A 27,662-nucleotide genomic window follows, 5' to 3' on the forward strand; every position below is an offset into this window, starting at 1 on the left:
ATGCTCTTAATTACTTAGTCCCTACTGCCTAAGACTCTTCCTTTGAAAGTTCCCTCTCAAACTACAGGTCTTTTTTCCACAATATTATGCATATATGCATGCAAAAAGGGGCTACAAAAATTCAGGTCAGTTTTCCAACTTTTGTATAAGATTAAAGAACAATAATTGCAGGCAAATTTGTAAATGGTTTACAATTTCTTTCTACAAAATAGATTATTTTTCCTTTAAATTTTTCTTAGAATTAGTCAATTTGCAGATCATGAATAATGCACTCTGTATTTTGGAGTCCAAAGAAATGTTCTGTGTTAATTTGGGAATCCACCTCATTCAGGGGTCTAAAAATCTACTATTTTTCTAGAGACTGGTTCCTTTAAATGGTAACAGGGATGAATAAATTCTCTTTTAACTTTCAAATGAACAGAAGTAAACATTCCAAATGATTTCCCAATTAAATGGGGAAGAAAAAAAATCTTTCATTTTCTACTAGCTTGACACTATTAAGAAGGTAAAAATAGTACGAGTAGCTACGAAGGGTAAAACAACACGAGAAACTTGCTCACTGACTACTAGAAGAGTTTGTCTGGCTACCACGTCTCCCTAGGTCAGAAAGTAATATATGACAACCTGAATCCAAGATGGGGTTTGAAATTAAAGCACTTAAGTTTCACAGGAAATAAATTAATACAAGTTGTTTCTTGTCATGTAGAGATCCCAGTCCTGGTTTTGTTTGTAAAGCAGTTAAAATTCATGATGCTGGGATAGTTTTTAAAATAATGTTGTCATTTATTTCATTGTAGTCCACAGTAATCCTAAGGACTACCTTCTCTTAGGCACAGCCCTCACAAGGGACACCACGGTAGCATTATCAGCCTTCAGAGTGGAGACCCAATCCACATAAAATAGCATTATATTCCCTCCGTGAAGATAAGTTTTTTAGAACCAATTAAATCCATTTTGACTCTTCTGACTGGAACCTAGACAAAGGAATTCCAAGTCTGGCAACTGTGAGATCAGCATTGAATTTCTACAAGAACTGAACGCAAACCTCACATGACCCCTTTGGAGTCTCTCCTCTAGCGTTGCCCATTAATAGTGGGCTTGGGTGAGGACCTGTCTTCTGCGTGTGGCTTAATCAGACTTGGTGGAGCTGCATCTCTAGGCTTGGACTGGGTCCTAGGGCAAACTAGAAAGTAAACCCTCTCTACTGCCTAGATGAGCGCCCCATGTTTTCCTATTGCTGTTCAGAATTCTGAAGCCCTTGCTCTTCCCTTCTCAAGAGGAAAGAACATACCTCCAGCTTGGGCTCCATGCAGTTTCATTTTTCATTTTTTGTTCCTTCTTTACTAACCTCATCTCTCTAGCTATATACAGTAAAGTTTCCTTTCTAAACAAATCAGCTCCTTTCAGAATTAGTAACATCACAGTGTATGTCTGTTCATTTTAGATACTACAGATAGAGCTCACATCTCCCCCAGGCACTTGAAAGGATGTTCTTCTTGGGCTCAACCTTAATGACATTCTGTATTATGTGGCTAATAGGATCAACTACATCTTCAAAGAAGAAAAATATAATGATTTTCCAACCACCTACCTATTCTAACATTATCACTTTCAGTTAAAATATTTTTAGACTCTTATAAACATCAAAGATAAATTTTAGAAAAATTCTAAAAGCATTTGAAGATAAATTTTAGAAAACTTCTAAAAAGCATTTAAAAACTTCTAAAAGCATTTAATCCATGTTATCCAAAACTAAAACTCATGGCTAAGTCAAATATGAAGTAGATAGAGATCAAGCATTGTATATAGAAGCTTTTTCTGGATATCCATAATACCACTGAAATTTTTGGTAAAAATTGAGATCACAACAGGCATTCTACAAGCTATGTCATGACTGTCCCCTGGCATGTGCTTGACAGTTTCTGAGGGTCTCCACAAGTGAGTATTCATTGCCCTTTAGCATCTTATGCCTTGATCTGTTGTTTCACTTCCATAACCTGCCTGGCCCTGTAGGCATCTGAGTTTGCAACCTTTGGCTGTAATCTATTGTATATCCAGATGGAACCACACCTTATTAGGTCACCTTAGGCAAGGGGGTTGCTTCTCTGGCTTTGCCCACACTCCAAATCAAAACATTGATGCCATTAACAAAGGGTTCCCTTTTCAATATATTAATATGGGAAAACTTAGAAAAGTCTTATGAAAATTAAGAGAATAAAAGATTCTGGGAATGATTTAGCCCAAATCTTGCCTAAGAACAATGTACGTACTAATAGGCAACAAATACTGAAGCATTTTGGGGGTTCTTGGACACATTTAAGACTCCTTTCTCTGGAAAAAAAAAAAAATACACATTTATACAATAGCATCACAAATTTTTCATGATGTTTCATGAAGCCCATCCATGAGAAACTTTGGGGTCCACGGGCCCCCCAGGTTTGGACCCCATGATCTACAAAAGACACAGATGCAGATGTCAGATTCCCTTCCCTCCTGGCTAAGGAACCTGCAGATTAACATTTACCTAGTGTGACTGAGCGGATTGTTCTGGGACATTCTGTTTTAATCCAGATCCTCCTCTGTGTCCTCCAAGTTCTGGTCTCCCCGCGTTCTATTTCTTACTGTTGGTCTTTCCTGAGCACTTAGTCAGGACATATTCTTAGCTCCTCCAGGGGATATTCACAGGAGGCTAAGATTCTCTTTGGTGTGCACTGCAAATACAGCTCTTCTTTGCTGCTGCTAATCTTATCTCCCATCTGCGAGGCTGTACCCACCATCCCTCACTGCAGGATGAGTGCCTCCACAGGCCATGGTAAAGAAAGAAGAGTTTATAACTCTGCTGAGAAGAATTACTGCTTGGAGGAGAAGCTTGGTACAAATCTGTGGACTCCATTGCACTTTCTGCATAATGCTGCAGAACATTCCCTTGGTACCAAGAGCTCAAGTGTGGCTTCTGAATTATTCTCCACTCATTATCTATTTCAGTTATATATACATGGCCTTAGAAAAGAGCTCCTTGCAATAAAAGGTGATAATAACACATTCAGCATATGAGTTTCTGTGAAATGCACTGACACTGGGACTGGTTTGAGATTTTGAAATTTTATTATGATGTGTCCACTCATGTCCCAACTTTGCTTTCCCCTCTGCCCCTACCCAATCAATTCCCCACCCTCTTCTCATTCTGGTGTCTATGAATTTTAACATTCCAGTTAGGCAGAGCTATGAGATCCTGAATAAAATAACATGTATAAATAATCCTTTAAATTTCCGACAACATATTTTTCCCTTAAGCTTCTGTTCATCAGAAAACTGCAGCTAAGCAATTCTGTGTAAAGTGGGTTGCAGAGAACAATCATGAAAAGAGCTCAGAAAAAAGAGGAAATTCATCTCTTTCTTTTAAATGTAGCTTCTCCTATTTTCCCTGTAACATAAAGTCTTTAATCTTTAGCATTACAACCTCTAGCCATGTGAGAGAGTTGACATAGCTTCTGTTTGATGAAGATGCCTTTTATAGAGTCATGCTCAGTATGGCGGTTTCTTTGCAGGCTCCAGATTGCTTGTGCTTTTTTGATGTTTTGCCTTGCATAGACCTGACAAGCAGATAGAAGACCATGATAAATGGGTGTAATGGGAAAGTGATAAGAATTCAGGGGAGTGGCATGAGTTATGTTCTCACTCATACAGGAGAGAAGATTCTCTTATCTCTACTCTTTAATTTCTTAATTACAAAAAAAATTCCTACCTAAACAGAGATATCAGCTGATACCAAAATATCTTGCTTTAGGATCCTCTTCGTCTTTAAGTTTTTTTGAGTAGTTTTGTTCATTTTGTTGTTTAATAAAAGATAACATTTTTAATAAAAGATAACATTCTCTATTAAATATTGAAGTTGTTTGCCTTTCATAGAAACACTTTGTTACTGAAATAGCAAACAAGCAACAATTGTCATCTATCTCTATTAAATATTGAAGTTATTTGCCTTTCATAGAAACACTGTTACTGAAATAGCAAACAAGCAACAATTGTCATCTATTGGGGGCATTGGTAATATATACTGCATATGTAAATATTCCTGCCCCCTCTTCCTTTCCCCCTCTAACCCAGCTGTCCTAGTTTGCTAATGCTGCAGAATGTAAAACACCAGAGATGGATAGGCTTTTATAAAATGGGGGTTTATTTCACTACACAGTTACAGTCTTAAGGCCACAAAGCGTCCAAGGTAACACCTCAGCAATCGGGTACCTTCACCGGAGGATGGCCAATGGCATCTGCTAAACCTCTGCTAGCTAGGAAGGCAGCTGGTGTCTGCTCCAAAACTCTGGCCTCAAAATGGCTTTCTCCCAGGACATTCCTCTCCAGCAAGCTTGCTTCTCTTCAAAACATCACTCCCAGCTGCACTCTCTTCCCTCTCTCTGAGTCAGCTCATTTATATAGCTCCACTGATCAAGGCCCACCCTAAATGGGCGGGGCCACACCTCCGTGGGAACATCTCATCAGAATCATCTCCCACAGCTGAGTGGGGCACATTTCAAGCAAATCCAACCATCACCAAAACGTCTGCCCCCACAAGACTACAAAGACAATGGCATTTAGGGGACACAATATATTCAAACCGGCACACCAGCCCTGTTCTGTAGGATGTTCACTGCCTCTGGCCTCGCTGCCAAAGTTCTCAGCTGGCATGCAAATGTGGATTCCAAGTCAAACCTATCCCTGCAACCTCCCCTCCTTCCACCTCATTTTACCGAAGGAAAGGGGCTAAGATCTACTTTAACTCATCATTAATTTCAGGTAACAAATGCTTCTCTAGTTCAGGGAGCACAATATGAAAAGTTAGGAGACAAATAGAAGACACAGTCAGTCTCAGTGTCCATGCCTCTGAATGTCACACTGTTTCCTCACACTTGCTTTACTCTATCTTCAAGACTCCCAAAATCCTTTTCCTACTGTTCCCTCTTTTGTGAACAGTCTCCCTTCTCTTTGGTTGGAATTAATCACTTCCTTCCCGGTTCTCCGGTAGCATCAGGCTTTGCAATGAGATGAGGGGGAGGAGCCCAGATACTGGAGCCTTCAGAACTGGGTTTTAGTTCTGGCTCTGCCATTTATTAAATACGTGACCTTGGGTATACATTAGCTAACCTCTCTAAAATTCAATTTTATCATCTGCAAGATGAGGGAGTAACAATTCTTTATAGGACTCAGGTGGAGTACATGAGATAAAATGTGTGAGTGTGCCCATGGTAGCACCTGGTCAATGTGAGATTCCTCACAGACGTTGAATTGCAGGGTTGTGCATTTCCTCAGCAAATTCCCACCAAGAAGAAATGTGATAAAATGATTACATTTATAATAAATCAACCACTTTAATGGTAAAATATAAGAAAGCATTGGGTCTATTTATTTCTTGTCTGTACAAATTGCACATTTTTTCCTTCTGAATTAGAAAAAGAAAGGCAAACACTTGTATAGCATGATTGACCATGACCCTTGAATTACATCATTTCAACCTGGATGTATTATTCACCAATATAGAACCCATTTTTTTTTTTTTTATTTGCCTGCACCAGTGAACAGAAATTTTATGTCCATGTGATCTCTCCCTTCACAAATACTTCTTTGGTTACAAATAACCTATGGTCATCCCGTGTTTTATTTGACTTTGCATTGTGGCTAGTCATTTACATGTTCATTTCATCCACTGGGCTATAAGCTTCCTGAGGTCTCACCATGGTCTTCTCTTTGTTGCCCAAAGTGCCTAGATAGTGATTTTGAACACAGGGATTAATTAATTGCGCTAACAAGTCTCTAAAAGAGAAGCCTCAAAGTAAGCATCTTAGTTGCCCCATTCTAGTGTGTTGGTATAGAAATGGCTCTTCTAACCAGGAAAGACTAAGATTGCTTTAACATTTCTAGCCTTTTTCTTTAAATTTGCTTCTGGTTTCCTTCATTTCTCTTTGTTCCTACATGTGTCTACAGGGTCTAGAGTCAGTCCTCCTGGCATTGTATGACTCAAGTCCCTGTACCAGCTCTCTACCCATTTCCCGTATGACCTTTAGAAAGTCCCCTGTCCTTTCTAGACTACAGTGTCTCCATTATATCCAAGACTCTTGTTTTGGAGATGGTTTCTAATACTTTATGACAAGCATGAAAATCCATCTTGTGAATTTGAGAGATGTTGCCAAGCTTGGCCTGACTCGGGACCCAGTCCTGAAACTCCTAGGGAATCACATCAGATCCTTCTGCTCCAAGCAGCCACTGTTGGTACTTTCTATGGACCACCAAGAGCTTTAGAGATTTTTTCATTCTTAGGCAATCAAGAGTGATAGAGGCTGCTGCCTCTTCTAATTTCTAATTTCTTGTTGTTGACAAGGCCACCCAGCTTGTCTCTGGTATCATTTGAGAGCTCAGATTCAGAATCTTCTATCCGATGGATGCAGAGAGAAGTCACAGAGAGGTCAGGTTTATTCTGTGTAGGGAGAAAAAGGGAGAAAAATAATTTTACAATAATCACCCTGGTTTGATGTTTTCTAACATGGAGATGGTATTCTGTAACTGTTTAATATAACCACAGTCTTCAAAAAAAAAAAAAAAAAAGCCAGTTTCCCTAGATTTCCCAAACTCCCCTAAATGCAAAATAATGTAACAAGAGCCAGGCACAGTTTTTAGCACCTGGTAAGCCGATTAAAAAGTTTTGCTGTTGAAACAAAGAACACAAACTCTTTACACCATTCTCATCAGCTAAAAGTTTACATGCTTCAAGTCTTCACCTGGCTAGAAGTTTTATCTCCATTTTAAGCATCTCTTTATTATCCCTATAAAAGTCACTTTTTCTTCATAGTCTTCTTCAGTGTAGAACCCTGCTGGGGTATTTTCCTTAAAAAGTCTATTTCTTTTCACTTTTATCTTGAACAGGCTCTGAATTGCATGAATAAAAATATTGCATGCAAGTCTGGGCTCTAATTTGGAAATATGACACATTTGCAAAGACATTAAAGAAAAGAGGTATAGAGGTAGGCATAGAGAGCCGAGAAGCTTGTATATAAATGGTATCCTTGGAAATGCATAAGGGGAGCATTTTATACCCATAATTATTCAGATTTTGTTAGTCGTCTTTCAAACCAAGATTTGTTTACTAGGGGCATTACAATTTAGTGAGACAAATTAGACTAAACTTTTTTATCTCGGGTGGTTTGCACATGCACTGATTGAACTAGTATTTCTTCCAAAGATTGCCTGGGAAGATAAATGAACAGGAGGAGCAATTAGGGTAAGGAAAAACTAAAGATTGGCTGACATGATTTAAGTTTACCACTAAGGCGGTTTGTCATTTTGTCTCTATAATCTCTATCAGAATCGACTAAAACAGTAAACATAAATCATTATACTAATTTATTTCACTACACTGTGGTCTGGGAAAAGAAGATTTCATTTTTTTCTGAGAGACTTTGGGGATTCAGGCAGCCACTTTGAACTTCTTTTCATTTATATATTGGAAAGAAAAAACCCAAACAATTCAAAAATGAGAACCTTGGGTTCCTCAAAACAATAATTTTTGGTGGCAAGCTAAGTTATTTTTATTACACTATGCTAAAATAACGATAGGTTGTGCATTAAAAGCAGCTCAACATTGATCGTATTAATAAAAGAAAAAAACTTAATTCCTAAGGTAGAGATGTAATCAAATGTACTGCCAAAAATGATTTTTCACACAGTAGTTAATAAGCCTTTAAGTTTCTTCTTGGAACAAGCCTCTGTGGCCACAGAGAATCAGAGTGCCATAAACTGGCTGGAAGTTCCTTATGTAACACCAGCATTCTTGAAAATTAGGACTGCCAGTATGCTCTCTGAAGAGACAATGCAACATTGCTGCCTCACCAAAGCAGAAGCACCACTAAAAGGCCCTTGAACATCTGACCCCTTTGGCTACCCAAACAAAAAAAGGTCGTTAGTTAACTTGTGGAGTTTCATTTATTTGTTTTGTTTCATTTTGTTTGAGGGTTAAAAAATTCCTTTTGAAGATAAATCTAATCTTGAACTTATTATAAATGAATAATTACTTCTGGAATTTTCACATACTTTCTGATATTTTTCTGGTGTTTTCATATATATGCATTTATATATCTATATATGTGTGTATGTATATTTCCAGCTATGCTAAATATGAAATTAAGGTCATTATTAGAAGTATGGTTATCACAATTTTCTTTAGGGTTTCAAGAAATTTCAAATCTACAAGCAATCTACACAAACTTAAGATACAAAATAGGTTGTTGAGAATCCTCTCATAGAAACCCTTTGTATGGGGGGAAGAGTTGAATGAGTTTTAAAATTTATGGGGTTATTAACAGGCTGCTGGAGGCCGAGATGGAGATGCCACTTGACTACAGTTGTCGTTGGAGGTTCCACCAAGGATGCAGCCACTGAGATGGGTCTCAGAGATGGGTGAGACATCAGCAGATGTCAACAGCTCTTTCAAAATAGTAGGAGTAATGGCACAGGGGAAAGCAGAAGAGTACTGGCTACAGCAGGGCTTGGAGGATTTGTCACTACCGGGAGTTAACAAGAGTATGAAGCTGAGTTTGGTCAGGACCAGAAGAGGATTTCTACTCTAGTTTAACCAGTTCAGATTTACTTTTGAGTCCCTATAAGACTTAGCTTAGCAAAAATGGGACAACTGCTTAAACACAAACAAGCACACACTAACACACATGCATTAAAAAGTTTGATAAACTCTAAGAGAGACATTGTAGAGTGTTAACTCTGAAAACACTATTGGGTCCCACTTGTCAAAGGCTTTGAATGTCAACCTGTAAAGAGTTTTGAATTGTGTTTAGGAGAACATAGGGAGCAAGATTTTTACCTAGGAGAGTGTCACCTTCAAACTTTGCTTTATGAAGATTGGTCTAGCATCTGGGCTTGAAATTAAAGCAGATAGGGGTCTATTTGAAGTAGTCTTGAAAAGGGGATATAGAGTTCTAAACCAGGATGGTGATCACAGAAAGTGAAATAGTAGATAGATGCAAGACATATTGTGGGTATAGAATTGGGATCAAATTACATGGTGGGGCCAAGGCACCTCCCACACTAGAAACACCTCTTCAGATAAAGGTAAAGATTTGGGGATAGGCTTTATCCAGTGAATGGGCAGATGAGTAATAAAGGAAAAAAATATATATGTATATTTATAACTAATAGGGGGGGATAAGGGTTTGGGGATTTTGGGGGTGTTTTTATTTTTATTATTTTTTTCTTTATTTTGGGGTAATGAAAAATGTCCTAAAATTGTGGCAATGAATGCACAACTATATGATGATACTGTGAGCCATTGATTTTATATTTTGGATGGACTATATGGTATGTGAATATATCTCAATAAAATTGCATTTTAAAAGAAAACAAAGAACAACAACAAAAAGATTTGGGGGTAGGGATAACAAATTCATTTTGGGATATTGAACTTGACATGCTGTTGGGCATCTAGAGAGAGATGTCTAGCAAAGAGTAAGAAATATGGAGCATCTAGATAGAGATAAGGTATATGAAATAGGGGACTGGAAATTTTCATGTTCATTGAGTTTGTTTAAGTTCTGCCTATTTCCATAGAGAAGAAGAGAAAAAAGAATGAATATTGTGAGCTCCAATTCGGTGCCTACATTAAGCTGAACACTTTACATGTCGTCTTATTTAATTATGACAACAATACCCCAAGATGTGTTATTAGCCACATTTTATAGTAGAATAGGTAGAATCTGTCTGGCTCTGAGATTCTTTCTAAGACAACTTGTTACCTGGGAAAAGATATGAGATAGTCACTTAGAGAGAAATTTTTGACGTCATCTGTTAAAAGGCAAAAATGGAAGCAGATGAGGATGCCAAGGAGAAAAGTTAGTAGATGGAGAACAGCTAAGGGTTGAGAAAAGAACCTCGGGGGAAGACACAAAAATAGGGATGAGTTCCAATAAAGGAGTAGCCCACACTTTGATGCTCTGCAGAGATGTTAAGGAAAATGAAAGCTGAGAAATGTCTATTACATTTGATTTATAAGGACCTATTAATGACTTTTGAGAGGGAAGTTTGCTTATAACAGTGGGAACAAAAGCCACATTGCAAGCAGCATATGGAGATGGAAAGGAAAAAACAATTAGACTTAATTACTGTGAAAGTTTTTCCAGAAAGTTTAGCACTAAAGAGAAACAAAGAGCCAATCTTTCAAGAGGGTAGCAGATTTAAGGAGAGAATTGTTTGCTTGTTTTTTATCAAAAGGAGACCTTAGCATGTTTTCATTAAGAATGGAAAGTAGCAGAAAAAGAGAGATGAAAGATCAGGGATAATTGATAAGAGCAAGATCCCAGAACAGAAGGAAGACCTGGATTCAGAAGTAATGATAGAGTCAGTCTTGCAAAGAAAGGACAATTCATCTCTGAAAACAAAGAATTAAGGACTTTTGAAGGTGCTGAGTAACAATGATATAATGGGAGGGAAAGTCATCAAAGCCATCCAGGAGGAACAATCATTTGCCAAGAGAAGCAGAGGGAAAAGGCATACTTTAATGTAACCCTTCTGATTCAATGGCAGGTAGAATATAAATAGAAAAAATAAACAAAACCAGCTAGATTCAAAATCAAAATTAATGACTCCATGGAGTAGAAACACAACAGAGCAGACTTTGCAGGCCTGCTGGTCTACGAGTCCTGGTTAGACAGACGTGGCTGGGAGTTCAGTTCCCATAAGGTGCTGAGAACTAAAGGCTTTCCATGTGATTCAAATTAGATTAACACCTTGAAACCAAGGGCTATGATGGGGACCCCCAGAGGGAAAGGAAGCTGGAAAAAGCTGAAGTGCCCTGTTTAGAGCTTCAGCTATATAGGTGTGAGGACAAAGACCTAGTCCAGGAAACAAGAATTGTTGCGTGGGTGATAGCATCTTTGATCCAATGTCACCACAGAAATGACATCCTGAAACACCACCTGTTTCTAGACCAGGAGCCCCAGAGGGCCAGGAAGAAGCCACCGTAAGTCTAATGGGAGTAGGAAGGAGTATCGAATAGGGAGAGAGGGATTCCATTCAAAACTAGACTGCAATATTTAAAACTGAAAAACAATCAAATACTACACTTCCAAACTTGTGAGATGCAGCTAATATGGTACTCAGAGGTAAATTTATAGTCTTAAATGAATTTATTTTCATTTAAAAATAATAAAATATTGTTAACATTCCTGTGGTAGGCAAAAAAAAAAAATGGCCCGCCAAAAATGTGCATGTCCTAATCCCCAGAACATAATATGAATGTTTCCTAACATGGCAAAAGGGTCTTTGTAGGTGTGATTAAGTTAAGGATCTTGGATTATCTGGCTAAATACAAAGAGAGAGGCAGAAGGGTTAGAGGCAGAGATGTGAAGATGCTACGTTACCTGCTTTGAAGATAGAGGAAGGGGCCATGAGCCGAGGAATTTAGGTGGCCTCTGGAAGCTTGAAAAGGCAGGAAACAGATTCTCCCTTAGAGCCTCCAGGAGAAACACAGCCCTGCCAACACCTTGATTTTAGGAAGTAAAACCTATTTCAGACTTCTGCCTTCTGGACCATAAAATAATAAATGTGTGTTAAGCCACTGAATTTGTGGTAGCTTGCTACAACAACAACAGGAGGCTAATATAACCCCATAACTGCTGAGTGACTTTTGAACTTCCAATAGCCCAGTCAAGTTTATGATGGCAGATTTGGTACTAAATTCCAATATCGCCTCAGGATTTACTCCCCATCTGTGGGGTTACTATAAGGCAAACAGTATAAAAACCAAAAAGTATAAACCCCAACTACTTTGATTCAGCCTTGGTTAAAATTGCATATAAAACCACATTCCCCAAGTCACCACAGTATTTGATGAGCAACCCTGAGAGTCTTAAATGCTTTTGACAAAGCAAAGCGCTGGGCTAGTCATTAACCTTTCAGTAAATATAAGATCAGAATTTGGTGGTTATTTCTAAATGAGTCAGCATAAAAGCACAAAGATTAAAAGATATTAACATGTGAGCAACATATTCTATATTTTATGACCAAAGTGACCTCAGATTTGCTCTTCAGTTAGTCTGTTTGCTGAGAAGGATGGCAAGCTCTCCTGTGGTTTTCTGCCTTTTTAAAGAGAAAGAGTTATCTCCTGTGGAGAGTAACTTTAAACTCAGACCTTATTTAACCTTTGGAGGCATGAAATTGCATTAATGCACTATGTGGTTTTATAGGAAATTGTGTTTGTTTTAATGTGCTTCTGGTAAGAAATGAAAATTTAGTTATCTAAGGTGTGACAGACACTTCAGCACAATAGAGATGACCTCACCACGTCTTTACCAATTTTATTCTATAAATGGCACAGATTCAGTTTTTTTTATTTTCTCATTATAGGTCCTTAAAAATCACAAAAAACTTTGTGATTCAGTCAAATTAAGTTTTGAAACATAACACAAAGCCTGTTTCTTTAAATAATAGTCAGCACCTTCTTTATTCACATGTAAATATCGAGGGCATACTGTGAGACTCTGAGAGATGAAAACCAGGACAGCCCTCATCTGGGGCAGGAGTGACCCCAGCCAGCAGCCGACCCATCATCCAAATCAAATTAGTGTGAAAGGAAGAAGCCTTTCATTTTCTTCACTATTTAAAGTGATGTTTTCAAAATTTTGGAGATTAAAAAAACTTCAGTTTCTTTATTATCCTGCATATCTGTTGCTCCTGAATACATTCATTAACAATATATCAGAGTTGGATAAAACACACATTTGGCTTAAAACCACATTTTTTACCTTACATTTATGGTAATTGATGAACAAAGAAATCTTTCAAAAACACTAGAATTAAAATTATAAAATGAGAAAGACTTCAGAAAAGTAAAAATTAAAATGTTGACTTCAATTTTAATGAAAAAAAAGTCATTTAAAAAGTTATATAGTCATATATTAATTGTTCTTATTTTCCTAGCTATACAATTCACACACAGGTAACACACACACATGTATACAAAGTTGGGTTTTTTTCTTCTTTTCTTATATCACATTTTCCATGGCGAGTCTCTTGCCTTTTTTTTCCCCTAGAAGGTCTACATTTCACTCCCTAAAGAGGCAGGTCATCCCAGGCAGGCAGATGTAAGCCTCCAGACTCCTATGAGCTAAAAAGTGAAGTCCTAGCTAGAAAAACTGATTTGATGCACTGCTGAATTAATACAGTGTCAGAATGACTCCAAATGGCTGTGTGGGGTGGGGGTAGGGGGGTGAGGGGGGTTCTTGGCCCCCATATCATCAGCCCTCTAGTTAATCCTCTTTATATCTGAGGTTAACACGGGTTGGGCACATGAGTCTATGGATCAAAGATATTGTTAATCCATATTCTGGGCCCAATTTCTATGGCATGGATGTTTCTTTTTTATCAGCCAGGCCAAATGTTGTACAGGCTCAGTGACTCTTCACTTGGGGAGAGTGGCTCTGAAAACATTAGCCCTAGTGTGTGTGACATAAATTGGAGATCAAAAAATACTCTCAGATGTTTTATGTGTGATAAGTTCCATATGATTTCAAATCAGACTCTGAATCAGATGCTAATTTGACAGGCTTGATTTTCCTAATATCTACGCAAATACTATAAGGTTGCATGCAAACCCCAATCTGATCAAGAATTACAAACATTGTCATGAACAGAAACCTTCCAAACTACAAGAAACCCTGGCAGATTGCCAACATGTAGCTACCAACTAATTGCTACATTTCTATACTCTGAATTCCTGAAAATTCTGCAACTAATTCTCACTCATTAATTTCCTATGTTAGCTTAATGAAATCGTTACCAAGGACAATTTTATTTTCTAACCCGTACTGTACTTTCTTCTTTACACAATAAACATCTTCCTCCATTACTAGTAAGCTATGCCTCTGAATTTTAATTTTATTTGTCTTATTATCTCAACCCTGTGGCTATATAAAAAATTCCAAATTGGTCAGTTAAACAGTAAGTCTTCACCAAGGTCCTAGCCCCAGGAAAATACACATGTTCACATCCACATCTCTGTATTTCTTAAAGTCATATAATGGAATGTTTCAGAGCTTAGGCTTTGGAGATTTTAATTTCAAGCAAAATCCCTTGCAACCTTTAATGTGTCCTGCTAAATGAGGATATTAAACTTGAGGAAAAAAAACTGTTTGAGTCCACGAATTATGCATTTTATAAATAAGAGCTTTTTACATTTTGCCCCCAGTAAGAGTATGTTTTAGACTCAAAAAAAAAATTCCTCATAATTAAGACCTAATACTGGAGGGGAAGGGAACAGGGTCGTTTGGAGGCAAGAGGTATTTTTACTTTTAAGCCGGTTGTGAATGTTTTACTAAATAATTTCTTTGTGATTTTTCTATAATTCCAGTAAAATTCCTTCTATATAATTCTAGCCAAAATTTTAGAAGTAGCTATCAATCTGGTTTCTAGACACTGATTATCTCTAATGAGGGATGGAATTATCGGGTGCCTAATTGAATGCTATCTCTGAACATCATGAACGTTGTTACTCATCCTTGGCTAGGGAAGTTAGCAATTATATCACCTTCTATGCTACATAACCTTATGTTCTTTTTAAAATATGTTTTATGCCACAGACTTTTATCTTGCTGCCGGATTTTCTTTGGGTTCTTTGTCTGTATATGTATAGATACAGCTATAAAACTCAGTGTTTTAAAATGGGGCAAATGCAAATTTCTGGTAATTCTCTTTTCAAACATAGTCTAGATCACAATAAAACAAACATGGTTACAACAACTAACTCACTAAAGCAGCAACATTACCAGGTGTGAGCCAATGGCTTGAGTAAAGGTGATTTCATTTATTTAAAATTTCAGTCTTTACTCAGTATTCTCAATGGCATTGATTTTCAACCTATTTTTAACCCTGACACACCTAAGGGAGATACCACATGTCAGCACCACAGCAGCGATTCACATCTGGCTGGAAGATGGTGAAGAACAGGGTGGGTATTACAGTTGAGAATCACTACCTTGCAGCAAAATATTTTCTTGTGGTCTATCTCACACTTTAAGAGAAAATTTAAAGTATGGGGCTAATCATGGAAGGAATTTCATACTATCACCATGTCAAAAAAAGAGGAATGAGTCAGGATATCACTTCAATTTTAGTGGGAGATAATGTATGTGGCAGAGAAAACAAAGTATATCCTTTTCTTAAAAAAAAAAAAATCTGTAGTTTATATACTAGAAAGCTTAGTTAATCATTTTTAACCTAAAAAACACCATGTCTTTATAATTATTATTAAGTGATTGATGGTGGTCAGTATTCAAGGATCTACAGTTGCCAAGTAGGACACACTTTACAAAGGGAAGTAAGCCTAAGAAACGAATACCCCCTGAATTGAAGTAAGGATTAATTTATCAACATGTAGAAGGTTGTAAAGCTGTACCTGGAGAAACTAAGCAGTCGTCCAGTCCAATCTCTGAAACCAGAATGTAGCTGACCTACCCAGTTATTTGGCAACAGGCCAGACATGAGGAGATGATATTTTTGACAAATTATTTAAGAGGGAATTGAAGAATTGACCAATTTCCTTCTCTACGTTGGGTACTGGAAAGCTCAGATTCAAATTTACAACTCACCTCTCTCAAGCATACAGACAAACATCAAGTTATTTTTCCTTTTCTTCTTCTTGGATCCTATTTTCTCATTTAAAATTTTAAAAATCTTATCACAGTTTTTTGTGTGTATTATTACAAACAATTTTACATTGCTTATTAAAATTATAAACATCTGGGCTTATCTAGCACTATACAGGAGAGAGGGTTTTTCCACAAAGAGTAGACATGAGTGCTTCAGTAAGGCGCATCGCCAAGTACCTGACGGGATTTACAACCCTGGAGAACATGAGCTCTCCAGACTCTCAAAGCTTGATTCCGATGGCATTAAGATCATGTATCTTTGGAATCTATATTCTGAAGCAGCCTTTTGGTACTAATTCACATTTCTCCCTGGGACAGGTTATACTGACCAGCAGACTTGAGCACTCTGGAAGGCTTGGTATAATTTTCTTATTAAATTTGAAAGTTGGTGTTCAGTCTATTAGTAGGTCTCTTCGGAGTTTGACTCACATGAGTCAGTCCTCTAAAACCCGACCAACTTAGAAATCTGGTAGAATTTAAATTCTGATCATGTGCAAATGATGAGCAGCTTCCGAAGCCGTCGGACTGCCCCCAAAGCACTGTCCCTTGTACACTTCAAGGAACAGCCAGAAAACCTCTCTTTAGTCCCATTCCACTTACAACATTCATTACTGAGTTCTGACTAAGTTCAAATACAACAGAACACATGTCATTATACCATTTACATTCACTATTAGTCCATTTTGACATGCCATTACAACTTCATTATTTCTCAGCATGAAATTCACTACCATGCCATTTTGGTGGGGAAAACTGTGGGAGTTATTACAGATACCAAAAATACAAAGCAGATATGGCTAGATCTGAAGTCCACCAAAATAGCACCATCTCTGGTATTTTCATTCCTTTGCAAAAAAATTATTTTGGTAGGATCTTGGCTAAACAATCAGTTGCCTTTGAATGGTAGGCTCATTTTTTTTTTTAATTATTCCTTTGCCTAACAACATTTATTGAGCAACTACTAGCTAATAAGTGTGGTGCTAGGTGTTAGATTCTATCTCATGGAGCAAAGCTTCTAGGGAGGAATAGAGATATTTTTAAAGTGCATAAATTAGTGTGTTCTTATACACTGTGATAAGAGCCATGAAAAACAATTATTGGGTGCTAAAGTAGAAAATAACCAGGTAACCAATGTTAGATTGTACAGCCAGAGAAGGCTCCCCAACCTCCAAAGAAGCTTTTAACTAGGGTGGACATATATATGTGCCTGTTTGATTGAGACAGACCAGTTAATGCCAGTTGTCCCAGCTAAGTATTAATAGAGCCTCCTTTCCCACTAAGTGTACCCTAGATAAGATAATAAATTATATTGTCATGCTCATTTTAAAGAAAGTGGAAACTCAGTAAAGTGCTAAGTCCTATAAGGGATAATGACTTATAAGCACTTTGGAAAACATCCTGAGGTGAAGATAAGCATTAGTAGTGTAATGGGCTGAGATTAACTTCATTCCTGGCTTGATCCCAAGAAAAATCACAGCTTCAAACATAACGTATTTAAGGGCACGGAATCGATGTTAAGCGAAGGAAAAAAAGAACAGGCGACTCTTCGGTAAATAAAGCTTGAATCATTTTCCACATGGTGAAGAAAGAATTAGCAGAAAAGAAAAACCCTAGGCCTTCAGCATAAGGAAAACCTAGAAACTTTTTTATAGGAAAGCAGGTAGGAGAACGTAGTTACAGAACATGTAAACTGCACAAACCTTGAAAATTAGCTCACAGATCCCTCATCTTAGAGAAAACCATGCTGGAGAACGTACATGTGAACAATATATATGAAGGCTGAGAACCACTTTATCATATAATGCAAAAAAACAAAGGAAATGGACTCAGGCCACCTGCATTATGGTGCCAGTAATGTAGACTCAGCACTTAATTTCTCTGCACCTCAGCAGATGCAAAACCAAAATTAAATACCCTTCCTATATCTCCCCCAGTTGTTGTGAAGATTAAATAAAATCATATAAGGAATAAATGGCTTTCAAAATGTAGCTGTTGTTAGTATTGTATTCATTACCTTCGCTCACTTTCTAAGCAGAGAGGTTTAATGCTCCCTTGAGGTGTTGTGGCATGTTTCTGTGCCCTTTGGAGTTGAATAAAGGGGATCCTGGCTTGGGTTTTGCAGCTCTCATATCCCTTCCTTTCCCTGCCCCTCAAAGTCCACCAAATCAAATATAAATAAAAGATGAGCATCAGGCAATTGACAAGAATTAATGCTTTCCACTCAGTCTGGTTTTGGTAGAGGAGGCTATTTCTATAAAACAGATTACACACCATGACTCCACAAATGTCTTCCCTTTTAGGACTGGATTACTACAAACCCAAAAAAGTTCAGCAACTGAAACAAGTAAGCAAATTTGAAATAAGGAATATTAGAGAGTGAAATCTGAGCTTTTAATATGAGCAAAGCTGTGCAGAGTAAATAGTCCAGCATAAGTGCTGTGAATGGCAGTACTAAAATGGCAAGAACTGGGGTCTTGAAAAGTTCTCCTGCACAGATAGGCCATATGGGACTGTTCAAACTGGACAAATATTCTCAAGTAAATACAAGAGATCTGTGAAAACTTAAAGGAGTCAAGTCAATGTGGTGAACATATGGAATCAGTTCAGGGAAGCGAGGCTGCAGAAACAAAAATGTGTAAGGATAAGCATAATAGAAGATTAATGCTCGTTCATGGAAGAATACGAGCAGGGGTTCCTTGTTGGTGGGGCTCTCCTACACACATGGTGACTTGGGGACTCCCTTTTGCCTTCCCCAAGGGCCTCACCGTTATTTGCATCCAGAGAGTGAAGGTGGGAAAATGCTGGAGGAAGAACAGACACGTCTTAAAAGCCACAGCCCAGCAATATCAATAGCACCTCCTCTCATTTTGCTGTCTAGGATACAAACACATGGCCAAACTCAACTCCAAAGGAATCAGGGAAACACATTGTGGCTTATCAGAAGAGAAGAGCATTAATTTTGATAAACAGCTAACATTCTCTGCTACTGATAAGAATTCCACTTACATAAATTTTGTGTCAGGACCAGCAGTTCTATAGAAGTAAAATTAAGAAGGTGAAAAAGCTATGAAATGACCCACCTTCCATTTGCCACATTCCCCACCCTGCGTTGAACCCACCAGAGTTCCCAGCTCCTTAGAAAGCTGATAAATTATGAACAAGGGGCAGAGTTACTCTTTTCTTTATATCTAATACTTAACTAATAGTAAAAGGGATCAGTTAAAGGCATATTGGCCTTGTGATAACATTAGAGAAAGTCTGGCCAGAATATGACAGATCCATTCCTGGTAACCTAGACAGAACCATGGAAGCCATGGGTGTCCTTGAATTTTCCATTTGAAAACCTTCATGTACCTTGGCAATGATTTGCAACCAGCATAATTTTCAACCACAGTCTCGGGAACTCTAGACATTGAGGTCTTTGGACTGCAAACCAATTTTAGTTGGGCTCCTACTTTCCTCATCATTTTGGAAGGTGATCTCTGACTCAGCCACAAAAGACTTTGAAAGCAGAGAAACCATTGGGAAAGAAGAACTCAAGGTTTGGCCACAGGACTTGGTATTTAACTGAAAAGCAATACTTCAGGAAATTGTGAAACCACCCGTCATTAATTGTGTGAAGATGGAACATATTATCTAAAATTAGAAGACACTGGCAGAAAAAGCTACTTTTCAGCTAAGATTTGTGTCTTTAATTGTCTTTCTGTCTATTTGTCTTTTACCCCAAATGAGGGATAAATTGGATTCCTAGATTTAAATTTTCCTTAGCTGGGTAATATCAGATTTACCATTTTAACCAAATTATGTTTTTGTTTTGTTTTGTTTTTTGGGAAACATTGCCAATTTTTACTCATAAACTTATTCTTCAGAGCTGCAAAAGTAGATTTACACAGCCATATATCAACAACAAAACAAGATGGAAATGAAGCATTCCAGAGACATCCTGAAAAATTCCAAAGGAACACAACGCTAGGCTAAAAGGTACAGGTAAACTGTGGTTGCAGAACAGGATTCCTGCATTTTCTCAACAGGTTCTTCCTTATATTTGCCTTTCTTTTGTCCAACTTGTTGAGATTTGGCTTTGCATTCAAGAATTCTTTTCTGATTGTTGTCCAGTTTTAGCCTAGGGATAACCACCTTGCTCAGTGAATGCCTGCGTGGACAGTTGTGCCCTTAGCCTTCTCAGCTGCACCCTCTCAGTGTAGATGACCTATTTCTTTCTGAACTATCTTGCCAATTTGCTGACCTTTGTAGTGTCCTCAAGCCACCTGGACCTCTTCGTCCTTCCGGATGGGCATGGAGTGGATGTTGTCTTTCTGCCGCAGCTCCTTGGGGAGTGGGGATGACATGCTCTTCCTGCACATATGTAAAGGGACATTGAAGTGGCGTTTGCAGTTCTTTCTGCAGTCTGAGGTCACAAAGGGGTTGAACTTCATGGTGACTGTCTACCTGGTACCAGGTGACCCAAATTATGTTTTTAATGCAAGGAACAAGGGCGTTTTCAAGAGAATAAGTATAATGTACCCTGTATTCTAAGCAGGACAAGAAGGGAAGTGAAGTCTGAGGGGCTTTAGGATACAGAGAACACAGCAGCAGATGAGGAGCTGTCTTTGTTGGAGTCACTGAGGGGTCAGTCATAACCTTTCTCCTATAGGTTCTGACAGACCCAGAAATAGAAACGCAACTTGGACCTACAACCATGATGAGATTACTGAAAACTATGCACACCTTGAACTGGATTGACTTGTCCATCCACTTTTAAGGTGGCTGATCTGAGAGGCAGCTTTCTTGGGAGGGAAGACAAGAGAGGGCGTGGGTTGATGGAGAAGAAGGCAGATATGTGAGAGGTTGAGAGTTTGGGAAATGGCAACTGACCTGAGAAACTTGTGGTGAACGGTGGGAACCAAGATCAGAGGCAGAATGGATTTGTTCCCAATAATGGGTGGGAGATTCTCAGGCCTGAGAGGGTCCAGCTGCAGGCAGGAGGGGAGGCACATAAACTCTGGCTAGTTTGGGTGCCACAGTCAGAAGAGTGGTAGGTAGCAGCAGGGAGCAATTGCACAGGAGCCACCTGATTTTCACTTGGGAGTTGGCGGGATTGGCAGCAGTTTCTGGCTGGGGGTAGCCGTTCTTCAAGCTTAGCAAATACAATCTCAACAGTCTCAAGATGAGACTCCAGCTGAGGTGACTGTCTGCAGTTATCTCTCAGTGTGAACTTGCCTCTAAATCCATCTTCCAAAATGTTTGAGGTTCTCCCTCTCTTATTCTTTCTCTCTCTCTCTCTCTATATATATATATATGTTAAATATTATATATGTCTTTATCTTTATGTATAAAGATAAATTTATGTATTATATTAATATTATATATTATAAATTTTTATATGTTTATATATAAAGGTTAAAGATATATATAATATTTAACATATTGGGTTGAATCATATGAAATTGCCAGTTTTGAAGTAAAAAATCTCTCAAAAGTCAGCAATTTGATATGATTCAACTGAATACTGAAGTGAATTATACATTCCTTGGGCACTTGCATTACATGAAATACTTCATGACTGAGGAACCTGCAGATGCACCTAAAGAGACTAAGGGTTTGGACTGTCCTCAGAGGAGCCAAGGATAACCCTGATTTGATGATCTCTGAAGTCCTTGGTAATGTTATGTTGCCACGGGTCATAGAGCTAGAGCTGGAGGAGTACTTTCCTGGTCTGGTTAATTCAGTGATCTAGTCAGCTTTTTAAACTCTGAAATGCCATTTGCCTCACTTCTTAATAAATGACCTGGCCACATACATCTCAGAAAATAGAGGCTATTAGGTAAGAATGTACTCAAACAGCCACCCAAACACCTACATATTTGCTCAAGCTGAATTTGGATAGATGATCTGGTTGTCACCAGGCATATTGTTGAATAATCAACTTGGAAATATTCACCCTGATTATATTATATTGAACCAAAATACAAATGCACAGCAATTCACAGATATATATGTGTAATTGTTGTGATCTTATATTGCAGACTATCACCAACCCATCCTCCATACTACCACCAGGGTGTTCTTATTAACATGCAAATCTGAGCATGTCATTTTTGTAATTGAAAGACTTCAAGTGTCTTAGCTTGATTCAGGAATCCTACTGCTTCAGGACCTCACTGCTCCCAACTTCTCCAGTTTTACCCACACCTGCAGCCTTTCCTTTGCCATGCTCAATTACTTTGCTTCCTGGAATGCATCCTACATTTCATGCGTCTGTGTTTTTCCACATGCTGATTCTTCAGCTTGTAAGTTTTCTTCCTGTCAAGTCTTTACTTGGTTCAAACTTTATCTTCTCCAAGAAGTATTTGACTAAACTGCCCCTTCTTGGTGGTTCCATAACCTCTTTCACCTACTTATATTGTTGCTTTTATCCCACTATATATTTAGTCTTAGTTTACTAACCTATCTCACTCAAAAGGCTTGGTATTCAGTGGACACAATGTTTTTCATTTTGTTTTTGTTTGTTTGTTATTGAGTAGAACTACACGAAATAATATGTGCTTAGAAATACGAGCTGAAAGAAGAATGAATGTCTACAAACTTACAACTTAATTCTCCAGATTCTGAAATTTTAAGGATAAATCTAATTTTTGTATACCAATGCTTTAAGTTACTGAGAGAGTTTGCTTTTTAATCTTTCACTGTTTTTCTGCATTGAAGCTGTCTTTTTAAATGGCTTTGATATTAGCTAACAATTACTGAGCACCTACACTGAGCCAGGCACCCTGCTAAATGCTATATATATCTAGTTTAATGTATCTAAGAAGATACATTATTGTTCATGTTACAAAGATGAGAAAACAGAATAGAGGTTCTCTTTGATTTACTTGATTGATAAATATGGATTTTAGATAAATATCAAATTTGTTTTAAATAGATTTCACCTGAATTCCAACTGAAGAGCTAAACTTTAATATCTGAAACCCATCACAGTTTTGGATAAAAACATAAATATTTTGATCTTCTAGTAATTCAAATAACTTTTGTCCACTTCTTTCTCTTTTTTTCCCCAAATCCAATTTCTATTTGTTCCAATAACCATCTGGTGACATTCCCCTAACTCTCTGGTCCCTCTTTGGTTCTTCATTTTCCCTAAGTTTTATTAAGTGTCTCAGTGCTTAGAATCACTAAACAGCACTTGGATCCATGTTTCTATCCAGATCACTCAGGAGGTACATCCCTGTCTGGTGGGTTTTCGATTGAAATAAAATAAGATGACATGAAAGTACAGAGAAGATGAATAGCTTGAGCTGATGGGCAGCATTTGGGATTGGGTTTTGTTTTCTTCTAGAACTGCGGTGTCATTTTTCTTTGTCTTTTCCTGTCTCTGCTGATTCCATCTAGGGCATGTCTTTTAGTGTGAAAAATTGAGTAATAGCTTCATAAGAAGTCCCGAGAAAATGCCTCCTGCATCCCATCTCATCCTCAATTCATGTAACCTGTTCCTACAGAGTCAAGGGCTGTTTTTAGTTCAATTATGCCTCAATTATGTCCCAGGAAATCAGTCTCTGGGCTAAATGAGAGCAAGTAGCAGGTAAGAAACAAGACACATCATGCTTTTGACCTGGACTTCTTTGGATGAGTTTTTTCTTCTTTAAGGAGTTTTGGTGACGCAGTTCTTAGTTTTCATAATGTTTAGCTATAAATCAGAAGCTTTCAGTGTCCTTTTGCTAGGACTCTAAATTGGACATGAGTGAGTTTCGGACATGTACACACACACTAACCATGGACTAAAAGAAACTAAAGTAGGCCATACTGATTCTTAAAACCCAATAAAATCCAAGTGTTAAAATAAATATTTTGTCAACATTAAATGCTAATATACACAAAGTAAAAATACAGAATAAACACTAAAATGCCAAATTCCTCCTCACTTTCTCACCCCCATCCTTCTTTCCCAGTATGACCAAGGCATTAATTACAGCTGTTTCTACCCAAGTGGGGCTTAGTTGGTGCAACCTGACTGATTATCAGAGTTATGCGTAGAGTTATATAAATAAGAATATTCACCCCTACAGATTCTGACTCCTGGTCTAGGACAATCTGAATTTCTTAAAAGCTCCAAATATGTCTCACCTGGCCAGTTAAAATACAGGAAGAACCTGCAGCAAGTTCTCTCTTCTCCCTAGTCATACTCTCAACACCAAAGGAAGACTCCAAGACCCCTACTAAGTCTAGAATTGACAAAAGTCTCCTTTATTGGAGAATCTTAGCAATCTTTCTTTGACCTTCAAATGCTCATTTGCCTTATGAATCAAGGCAAAGTGAGTACATCGAGTTTCCCCACCATGCAGCATGGGTTCTCAAAGCAGCACCAGCATCACCTGCATCACTGGTAGCTTGTTAGAAATACAGAATCTTGGCTCCCACTTCCTCCTGAATCAGAATCCACATTTTAATAAGATCCCCATGGGATTTGGATACACATTAAAATTTGGGAGGCTCTGCTCTACCTTGCCATCTTTGATAGCCTTCATGTTGATTCTTATAAGTCAGTCTTAGCCATGTTCTTCTGGGTTAGAGTCTTTGCCTGAAAACTGTCCAGGTCTTGAATCTCTCCAGGATCAGATCCTTCCCCAATTTTTCTATCACAGAAAGAATGGAGGCTTGTCCTTAAAGTTAAGCTTTTGCTCTGAGCTCTGCTGCCAGCCCACAAAAATCCCTAATGCCAATATGGACCTCCAAACTTTGCCTCCAACAGGATCATTTATAGCTGGATTCCGTTGGCCTTTGCAGCTGGAAAATGCTACTGAATTTGCAGAAATTTCTGAGGACAACTATTAGTCTAAAATAGCACACATTTTCTGCTCTTTTCTTTATGAAATAGAAGATGTGATCTCAAGTCATTCAAAAAATAGGCATGAAATTTGATCACAGCTTTGTCACTATGCTTTGCAGCTCAAAAGTCCAATGCTAAACATTATCTGTCTTGATAGAATGCAGAGAACTACTGCACAAAAAATTATTAATGTTGACACTAAATCAAAATTCCAAATCAATACCAGGTTGGATTAACAAGCAGTTTCCTTTAAGAATTTACTGAGATAATGCCATTTAATCCATGAAGGAGTAACATACAGGTCTTTAAAATACTTGAAATACTGGTTGAGGGTAAATATTAGGAAATTGAAATTTGATATGTTAAAAGTTTTCAGAGTATGTCTCTGTGATTTCACAATCAGCTCAGTTCCAAGTTTAACAAAAAGGGTTATCTGCCAGTCAATCAAATGTTAACTGAAAATTTATCAAGTTCATGAATGATATAAATATGGGAAATGGCCATTTTTCATTCAACAAATGTTTCCTGAAAGCCTATTATGTGCTACATATTGTGTATTCAAGGTAAAATGATGAGTAAGACATGGTCCCTGCCCTCAAAGAGTTTACAGTCTGCAAGAGCAAAGCTGACATGTAAACAAAGGCATGTGATGAAGTTCTGTAGTGCAGTTATGGGTTACTGGAGAGCTATAAAGGAGGAGTATTCCAGTTTGCTAATGCTACCGTTTTGCAAAACACCAGAAATGGATTGGCTTTTATAAAGGGGGTTTATTTGGTTACAAAGTTACAATCTTACAGCCATCAGTTGTCCAAGGTAAGGCATCACAATAGGGTACCTTCACTGGAGAAAGGCCATTAGCATCTGGAAAACCTCTGTTAGCTGGGAAGGCATGTGGCTGGTGTCTGTTTGCTCCCAGATTGCATTTCAAAATGGCGTTCTCCAAAGCATCAGCTTTCAATGGCTGTCTTCAAAAAATCTGTCTAGGCTGCAGCTCCAAGCATGTCTAAGCATCAACGTCAGCCAGCAAGCATCTGGGCCTGTGTGGCTCTTTATAAAGCACTCTAGTAAACTAATCAAGACCCATGCTGAATGGATGGGGCCACACCTCTATAGAAATATTCAATCAGAGATCACACCCTAACCAAAGGTGTCACTCACAGTTGGGTGGGTCACATCTCCATGGAAACAACCCAATCCCAATATCCCATGAGACTGGGTTAAAAGATCATGGCTTTTTCTTGGGGGATGTAATATATCCAAACTGACACAAGGAGTCAATTCTATATTAGGGAAGCTGTAGTTGCATAAAGACAATGCTAAAAGCTTCTCCAGGCAGAGGGAGTAGAACAGCAAAAAGAATAGAGGCATGGAACAGCCTGTCACATTCATGGACCTGTGGGAAGTGTAATATGCTCAGGGTTTAGTTTTGTGAGGAGAGGCAGATAGCACTGGAACAGTAGGCAGGAACTAGATCATGTGTGCTAAAGTTTTGGGACAACTTTTCTATGAATAAACAAAAAGCTATCAAACATTTTTGAGCAGGAAGAAATATCAGTTCTTATAAGCTTATTGCATACCTCAATTCACTTAATTCTCAAAACAACTCCTTAGTGTAAGTATTATTCCAATTTTCACATGAGGAAACAGATTTAGTGTTTCACAGCTAACAAGTAGCAGAATACAGCCTCAAACACAGATCTGTTTGACTCTGTAGCCTATGCTGCTACATAAAAGCATGAAACATGATCTTTGCTATCAAAAACTAAAGAAGACAGGAACCTAAGATGGCAGCTAGGTGAGACTGGGCAAAAAAAACACCTCCATGAAAAATACTAGATAAAAGCCAGAAAGTGACCAGAACACCAGTTCCAGCAATGCACCAGCCAGACAAGGTCTGCTAAATTCACAGGGAGCATGCATTTGGTGAAATCGGAAGTCTGCATTCTGAAACGAGTGAGTAAGCCATCTGAAAGTCCCCCGGCCGTGCTGCAGTGTGGGGAAGCCACAGGTTGGCATTTGGAGATGGACTAGTTCTTTAAAAAAAAAAAAAAAACCTGGGAGTGGCTGCAGATATGGCAGTGAGAACTGCACAGTGAAGCACTGCAGGAGCGGGCTGTAGCCAATGCCTCGGTGTCTGGCATGGAAGATAGCCCTCCCCACACCCGCTGCTGATTGTCTCAGGGACAGTGGGACAGAGGGGAGCCAAAAGGAGAAAGAAACCATGCCCCCTGCAGCCATCTCCCCAGCAGCCTGGGGACGCTCCGCCTGGGGCTGGACCCACAGCCCAGAGCCGCACGGAGAAACGCAGTGTGACGGGGAGTCTTTCCCGCAGCACTGCGCACATGCCACAGTATCGGCCATTGATGCCTTTAGTGCACCCGCAGCTGATTGTCCCACAGCTGGGAAGGCGGAGCTGTGCAAAAAGGGGGAAATTAACACGCCCCATCCAACTATCTTTAAAGAGGGCTGGGAACGCCCCTGCATGGCCCAGTGACCCAGGGCTTCCCTGGAGGCCGGCACGCACTTGTGACGTGGCACAGCCTTCCCTCAGCAGAGGTCCTGGAAGAGCACAGCAGGGATAGGGGATCTGCTCGGAAAACCCAGGGTACCTACTCCAGTACCAAGGACTTGTGGGTCAGCGGCAGAGACAATCTGTGGCAAGACTGAAATGAAGGCTTAGACTCTTGCAACAGCCTTAAATCTCCAGGAACACCTGGGAGGTTTGATTATTAAAGCTGCCCTGCCTCTCTAACCACCCAGACACATGCCCCACATTCAAGGCGGACGGCACCACCAACACACCCAAACTTAGTGCACCAATTGAAACCCACAAGAATCAGATCCCCACACACCAAAAAGACAAAGTTGGGGAGAACTGACTTGAGGGGAATAGGTGACTCGTAGACACCACCTGCTGGCTAGTTAGAGAAAGTTTAGAGATCGGTATTTTTTTATATCCAGAAAGAACCCTATCAAGTAAACCAAATGCCTAGAGGCCAAAAACAACAGAAAATCTTAAAGCACATTATAAAACCAAACAATATGGAGAACCCAAACCCAAACACCCAAATCAAAAGATTAAAAGAGGTACAGTACTTGGCACAATTAATCAAAGACATAAAATCACACAACAAGAGCAT

The 27,662-nt window shown here is 38.7% G+C and overlaps 1 pseudogene; it reads right to left on the minus strand.

The window, feature by feature from the left end:
* Positions 1–19,667: 19,667 nt before the first annotated feature.
* LOC119507730 lies at positions 19,668–20,134 on the minus strand (annotated as a pseudogene).
* Between the last annotated feature and the right edge of the window lie 7,528 nt (positions 20,135–27,662).

This window comes from Choloepus didactylus, chromosome 13 (genome assembly GCF_015220235.1).
Source record: "Choloepus didactylus isolate mChoDid1 chromosome 13, mChoDid1.pri, whole genome shotgun sequence".
In the NCBI taxonomy this organism is placed as follows: Eukaryota; Metazoa; Chordata; class Mammalia; order Pilosa; family Megalonychidae; genus Choloepus; species Choloepus didactylus.